The sequence below is a fragment of the Coenobita brevimanus genome, chromosome 68, assembly GCF_032717465.1.
Source record: "Coenobita brevimanus isolate Jiangsu-jjx chromosome 68, ASM3271746v2, whole genome shotgun sequence".
NCBI lineage: Eukaryota > Metazoa > Arthropoda > Malacostraca > Decapoda > Coenobitidae > Coenobita > Coenobita brevimanus.
In genome coordinates this window covers 34,643,674-34,651,493 of record NC_137021.1, presented here as the reverse complement: position 1 = coordinate 34,651,493, position 7,820 = coordinate 34,643,674, and the positions used below count along the sequence as shown (strand labels likewise).

At 41.5% G+C, this 7,820-nt stretch overlaps 1 pseudogene; it reads right to left on the bottom strand.

Moving 5' to 3' along the window:
* Positions 1-7,421: 7,421 nt before the first annotated feature.
* On the bottom strand, positions 7,422-7,540 carry LOC145405960 (5S ribosomal RNA; annotated as a pseudogene).
* Between the last annotated feature and the right edge of the window lie 280 nt (positions 7,541-7,820).

Genomic DNA, 7,820 nt, shown 5'->3' with positions numbered 1-7,820 from the left:
TGCAGTATCGGGATGTTTGTTGCACTTAGCTTTGCCAAGTACTGGAACGAAATGATGATTGCCAGATATGATCCCAAAATGACTGTTACTTCATGTGCCATCTCCAGAGTGGCCTGCCTGAGCGAAGCCTTGCCGAGACAGCTCATGTAGGTTGAAAGCGGCATCTCTGGTACGTTTCATAGGAGCTGATTGACTTGGACTTTTTCGACAAATGGACCGGCTTCTCAAAGAAGAATTCTGTGATTCAGAACCTGAAGAGGCGCTGAAGGAGAAAAGCTTTGAAGTGACTTGAAGGCAAGAACTTTTCTCTTCGGCATCCGCAGAGTGGGTTCGTGACAGCGAAGACTATGAGCACTTTTGGGGCCCTTCTTCCACAGAGATTTGGTGGAACGCCCTGACTAAATCGATCTTGGAAAATACACGACAGCCGTGCAGTTGGCGGTGGAAATCCTGATGTGGGGAATGGGGTATCTATTGGGAACTGTCATCGCATATAGTGCTCTGTAGTCCCCACATGCTCTCCACTCACCCTGCTGTGCCTTCGGAACCATGTGTAGAGGGGATGCCCAGCAGCTTGATGACAGCCGAATGGTGCCCTCGTTGAACATCACCTGAAACTCCTTTTCCACTGCCTGATGACGTTCTGAGGGAAGACGTCTGGGACGGGCGAAACAGGGTGGTCCAGAAGTGATTATGCAGTGCTCTACTTCATGGTCTGTATGGCGGTTGCTGGGCGTCAGAGAGGTCAAGAGGGGAAACTGGCGTAGTATGGAATCGTATGAGGACTCCTGGTGAAGATATGTAATGAGTGCAGGATTACCAGCACACCCGGTTACTTTGATGGACGAGTTTGAGGTTCTGTGACATAGATTCTGTCCTCTGGAGTCCACTAGCAAGTCATGTGCCTCCAAGAAGTCGACGCCAGTAATGGGTTGATTAACGTCTGCGACGAGGAACGGCCAAGTAAATGACACTGATTGGGCGAGTGTCACGTGACGGGATTCCGTGCCGTATGTGGCTATAGGGGTGCCGTTTGGTCCTATCAGATCAAATGAGGGCTGCTGAGCCATTTTGTGGTCAGAGGTAGAAGGGACTATACTGAATGCGGCTCCAGTGTCAATAAGGTATTTTGTGCCAGAGATGGCGTCTTTAACCCATAGTAGTTCCCTGGAGCCAGTGGAACGTGTCATGGCTTTGGGTGTGCTGATACTGAGGGAGCGTTTGGTGTGTGTGGCAGGAGACACTACTGGGACTGTTTCCCACCATATGCATTTCTCGTGAATATGCAGGGTGGTGCACATCATCTGGCTTCCATGCCAAAGTGCTTGTGATAGGTACACAACACAAAATCGTCCCTTGCTGTTTAAGGATTAGCATTACGACCACAGTTCACTGAGGAAGCACTGTTGGAACATTAAGGGCCTGGTGAATGATTTGCAACACTGAGGGTGTGAGTGGTGAAGCCACTTATTTAACTTTCCAGCATGTGTTTTGTATTTGTTAAATTTGCTAATAAGGTACACAGCTCTGACATGGAACCGTTTTTGTTCGCAACACTGTTCACTGACACCACTGTTTCACTAGGGGTAGCACTGGAGGCTATTACAGGGGGAAATGAGATTTGAGCACTTACTGGATGGTTAACATAATGCTGTTGAGTTTCGTAAAGAGTGTCTGCCCTCTCGTTGAAATCAGCAAGGGACGTGCCAGGGCCCAGGGAAGCTAGGTGGAGTCGGAAGTCTGGTGGCATGAGCTGGAGGAGTCGGTGTCGAAGGAGGTCATCTGATAAGGTGGCCCCAGCTGCCGTGAGAGTGGTTTTAATGTGGGCAAGGAGGGCCGAGGGGCGTTGCTGTTGGAAGCGAATTGCATCTAGATCCATTAACACTGCTTGCTTTGATTTGCTCAGGGCCCGCAGCAGACACTCCTTCAGGGTTTTGTATTTGTGTTCTGTAGGTGGTGTCAGGAGTACATCCTGCACAAGGGCAGCAACTTGAGTTGGGAGAGTGCAGATAATTGCTCTGAATTTGTTGTCATGATCGGTATCTTAAGGCCACGCGGCATCAACTTGTGTAAACCACGTGTTAAAAACGTACGTGAATGTAGGAAGGGGTAGACTCCGGGAAGTCACCGCTGTAGTGTCTTTAGTTATGGGGATATTTTACTAGGGGCTACACCAAGGCAAATGGTAGGGATAGATAAACACAAATGTGCTGGGAAGAAATAGACATGGCGCTGATAATTGACCTGGAACAATACAGAGTTACTGCATGACTTCAAAGTAGTACAAGGCAATTACATTTGCAGCATGTGTAGATCAATTAAATGGATAAATAGTTACAGACTAAAATATGGTCAATGAATTTAGTGCGGAGCAGGAGTGCTGAGCTGATGTGTTTACGTGTATGTAAAGTCGTACCACATGGCCGGATTTACCAGGAGAGACGGAGAGCAAGGCAGGTAGTCAGCCGGGTGAAGTTGAGAGAGAAAAGGAGAGCGAGCTAGGTCGCCCGCTTAGTTTTTAGCCCCTTAATGAGGTAGGTGGAGCACCGATATGGCGAGGTCACCTGAATAGGCAAACTTGGTTAGTTTAGGCACCACTACAGGTGAGAAGGGAAGAGAAATTGAATATTATTGGTAGCGGCACTGGTACAGGTCAGGAGGGAAGAGAAATTGAATATTATTGGAAGTGGCACTAGTACAGATGAGGAGGGATGAGAAATCGAATATTATTGGTAGCGACACCAGTACTGATGAGGAGGAGTGATATTGGTAGTGGCACTAGTAGTGATGATAAGTACGAGAACAAGGTGGGGAAAAGCCACGAGGGAAGGAAACCACGTGTGTAGGTGAAATGTGAAAAAGCCACGAGGGAAGGAAACCACGTGTGTAGGTGAAATGCGGAAAAGCCACGAGGGAAGGAAACCAAGTATGTAAGTGAAATGCGAGGTACAATTACTTTGTGGTGTAATATATGCCACAACATCCTAGTATTCTCTTGCATGGTGCCAATGTAAACTATGTTGCTTTACAAACATGCAAATTTCATACAAGAGGACATTAGTGTACAATATGCAAAATAACCCTCTTACGACGAGGTTACGATATCTTGCATGCCACTGAAAACATGGAATTAAATCAAATCTATCCCGTTTGTCATTTTTTTCCACACCGCAAGGGGTTAAATTTTGTATGCTATATATATTACAGGTCTTATCAATTAATCCTTCACTTTGACGATGTCTTTTGTTGTGTTCTTGCTACTTCCTAGGAATTAAATTGAACTTTAGGGAATGGACACGTCGGAAATAGTCTCCACTGGCTCCATCTCAAAATGTATAAAATTGTCTGGAAGTAGTAATAGTACAATGAAAAATAAATAATCAGAGTCAAAGGGTTAACAAAAGAAAAAGAAAGAGAATATGTCATCTAGTGAATGTGTTTATACAGTCCTAATGACAATAGAATATTCTGGTAAACTCTCTTTACTTTCAGTAATAACTAATAACTCAACTCACATTCACCCACTAAAATTATTAGACGAAAATACTATCAGTGACTGTCGTGGAAAAGTGAACACCCTACCAGTGTGTTTACCAGAAATTCTTCCTTAAAGGAAGTCAGTCAGAACGCTCCTTGTTCTAGAAATTGACATCTGGAACTGCTTCACTAAAGATACAGACTGGATATGTAAAATCCATCCTAGATAATTTACCAACCAACAAGGCTCGAGATCCAGATGGAGTTCCTCCAGATGTTTTTTTAAAAGTGTTCCCCAAAACTTGGTCCTGTTCTAGCTTAATTATTCAGAATATGCATATGTTGTTTTTCATTCTCTAAATCGTAGAAAGAAGCCAATATCCACCTATTTCTGGAGAAAAGACATTCCTGTCATCCCTCTGAGCACAGACGAATATCTGTCACATATTGTCTTGGTAAAGAATTTGAGAGTGTAATCAATAAGCATATTGTTAATCATGTTGAATCCAACAACTTAATTAGTGATGCACAGTATGGTTTTCACCACGAAAGATCCACTGTTGATATACTCAATCTCGTGACTCATACCATCCATCTGTCAATTGACCAACATGCAAAAACCCATGCAGTAGCCCTTGATTTTTCTAAACTTTTGAAAAGTGTAGCACTGTTCCCTGCTATCCAAACGTCCTTACTATGGCCTGTAAGCTTGTGCTCCATTGAATTCCTCATACCTTAGCAACAGAAGGGTAAAAGTAGACGATGTACAATCCGCTTTCCACCTGGTTAATGCCGGCATGGCACAACGATTAATTCTGGCTCCAACCCTGTGCAGTACGTAATTCATATTGATGATCTGTTGTCTATCAACCATAATCCCATTCACTGAGGTGCAGATGACTCGACGCTTCATAGTTCCTTAACATTTAAACTCCCATTCACAAAGTTTGATATCTCTAGCTCCCAACTCATTACACCGGTCTCCATAAATCTAGACTTATCTCAGATCACTGAATTGGGACAAAATTACAATGTCTCACTTGATGCTAGGAAAAGCAGATCTCTGAAGCTGAATAAAACCATCTGGAGATACAAACCATATCATGAAAAGATGTCATGTAACAAGAAAGGGATGGCTACTGACCCTTACACTGTCTTCACACCGAAATTAATGCTTTCCAGCGAGAGTCTTTGGGAGTGGGAGTTTTGCTTCCATCACGCATGTGAGTGGTCCAACTGGACGTTGTTCGATACGAGTAGAAACTTCTCTGGGTTATAGTAATGAGAACTCCCGCCCTCATGGTGTGGACCCGGGCTTTTATGTGCTGGCCTACGATAGTCTAGCTAGTCCCTACACATGCAACCGTTTATCATTTTAATTCACAATCCATATACTCGTTACGGTACTATCGTGGACAAAAGTATCGCTCCACCCAGCTGACAGAGAATCGTGAATTGTGTTGGTATCATTGTTGCCCTCCCTCCCCATCCTCCCTCTTTCAAGTCACGTCCCTTCCTCCATCTCCCTCCCTCTTTGTTTTCGTCTTGCGTCTAGAAGCATAGTTTAGCCTTCACCACCACAACCACGAGGCCACAAATCACACGATAACCTTTCTCTCTCTCTCTCTCTCTCTCTCTCTCTCAACACTGTGGGTCAAGGAAATTTACCATTTCGAAACCCATCTCTCTTACTGTCCCAAACACGATGTTGTATATTAATAGTAGTAATAGTAGTAATGCTTGCTGTCGTTGTTGTTCTTGTTGTTGTTGATGTTGTAGTTAATAATAATAATAATAATAATAATAATAAATTTCATTCATTCATTCATCATCTAATCCTACGTTGTCGCATAAGAAGTATAGGAACCCGGAGCTAGGCAAGTTAGTTATGACATTTCAGATGAAAGTGACCAGCCTCACTCATCTCTAAGTGGCATTACGTGAGCAATAAGCCCATCCCATGGATATAAACCTTCACCGGCTCAATCCGACTGGAGCACCGTAATTACCCACTAAACAACCAGGCACCAAAATTTGGTTATATGGTTACCACCCAGCGTAGTAAATGGTTTCCTAGTGTACAGGAAACCATTTGGCTTGTCACTCAGTGTAGAGTCGGCCACAGGCAGAAGGAAGAGGAAAGAATGAAGTAAAGAAAGACAGAAGAGCGAGTGTAGGCAGAAAGACGAGTAAAGAATGAAGAAAAGAAAGACAAGAGGATGGAAGGAAGGAAGGATGGAGGAGAGTAAAGGTCAGACACCCGAGAGCAGTACTACATCGAGTGAGTGGATGATGAGCGCCCCAACCTACCAGAGAATAATAATAATAATAATAATAATAACGATAATAATAATAACAATAATAAGAGATACAGTAGGTAGACAAACGAATTGCTTTGAGCTAATCACAACATGTTTCATAAGTATCCCTAACTACTAAGAACATGAATGACAAATATTTTCTGTATACGATCAATTCTTTTCTCCCGTGGCTGTCTCTTGCCTGACCTTAATCATATCAAAGCTATGGTCAGTCTGTTTTTCTTTTAGCCTTGGGAAATCGACTTCTATCAGTCTGTCTGTCTGTCTGTCTGTTTCTCTCTCTCTCTCTCTCTCTCTCTCTCTCTCTCTCTCTCTCTCTCTCTCTCTCTCTCTCTCTCTGTTTGCTTGCCTGCCTACATAACTATGTATTTCTTAATCTATCTTGCTAGCTAGCTATCATCCAATCATTTACTGCCTGACCAGTGGCATATGTAAAATAGGGCATAGGCTACTAAACTTACTTCACTAGCCGGTGTCCACTTAGTTGTATAGTTACCACCCACAGCAGTAATTGGCCGGTAATTCAGTGCATATTCACCTGTAGGCATCACTACATCAAGCGAGGATAAGCGTACTCTGAAGTCTCTCATTTTTACCCCCAGGCTGTGTTTTTGCCATCTTCGTGTGTTATTGCGGCAAAGAATAGACTGGTTTTTCCTTCAACTCCAAGAAATCTGTCACTCAAAACCGTAATTTTTTTTTTTATAATGTTTTGTCCGACTCGGAGAAGGTGTTATGCGTACTTATACAATATTTATTAACCTTAGAAATCCTTGCCAGTTGAAGGATTAGTGTCTGCACAGAAGCTTTTATTTTCAGTGAATAATACACGGAAACGATAATAAGCCGTATTTGTTAAGTAATTCGATTAGATGATAATGATGATAATGGTGATAAATAATAATAATAAAAATAATAATAATAATAATAATAATAATAATATTATTATTATTATTATTATTATTATTATCATTATTATTATTATTATTATTATTATTATTATTATTATTATTATTAACGACAATAATAATAAAATTAACAATAATCTATCTATCTATCTACTGCCAGACGCCATAATCCCGTAAGGGGTGGCCATTTGACTTTGAGTCATTTATTTTACGGGAAGGGGCACTAACCCTCCACCAACCCACTTGTTGACAAGTAGGGAGCACGTATGGTTTGGTTATATGGTTACCACCTAGCGTTGTAAATGGTTTCTTGGCTTACAGGAAATCATTTGGCTTGTCACTCAATGTAAAGCCACCTGTAAAGGAAAGAAAAGCAGTAAGAAGTGACAGGAAAGATGGGAGAATAGGAAGAGAGGAGGACAGGCACAGAAAAAGAATGATAAAGGCTAAGAAATAAGTAGGCAGCACTACATCAAGTGAGTGGATGATCGTCGCCACCACCTACCACCTTTAATAACAATAACAGTAAAAATAAAAATAATAATAATAATAATAATAATAATAATGATAATAATAATAATAATAATAAAAATAATAATTCATTCATTCATTGCCAGACGCCATGTATCCCAGACGGGGTGGCCAAGGGCTTAGAGTTAATTGTTTTACAGGGAGGGGCACTAATCCTCCACCAACCCCACTTGACACGTAGGGATGCCAACAGCATCTGGTGTTCCCAGGCGGTCACCCATCCAAGTACTAACCAGACCCAACGTTGCTTAACTTCGCTGATCGGACGGGAAGCGGTGTACTCAACGTGGTATAATAATAATAATAATAATAATAATAATAATAATAACAATAATAATAATAATAATAATAATAATAATAATAATAATAATAATAATAATTAATAATAATAATAATAATAATAATAATAATAATAATGAGGAGGAGGAGGAGGAGGAGAAGAAGAAGAAGAAGAAATGTTTATTATTATTATTATTATTATTATTATTATTATTATTTTTATTATTATTATTATCCATCCATCCATCCATCATCCATTCCTACGTTGCCTCATGAGGAGCGTAGGAGCCCGGGGCTAGGCAGT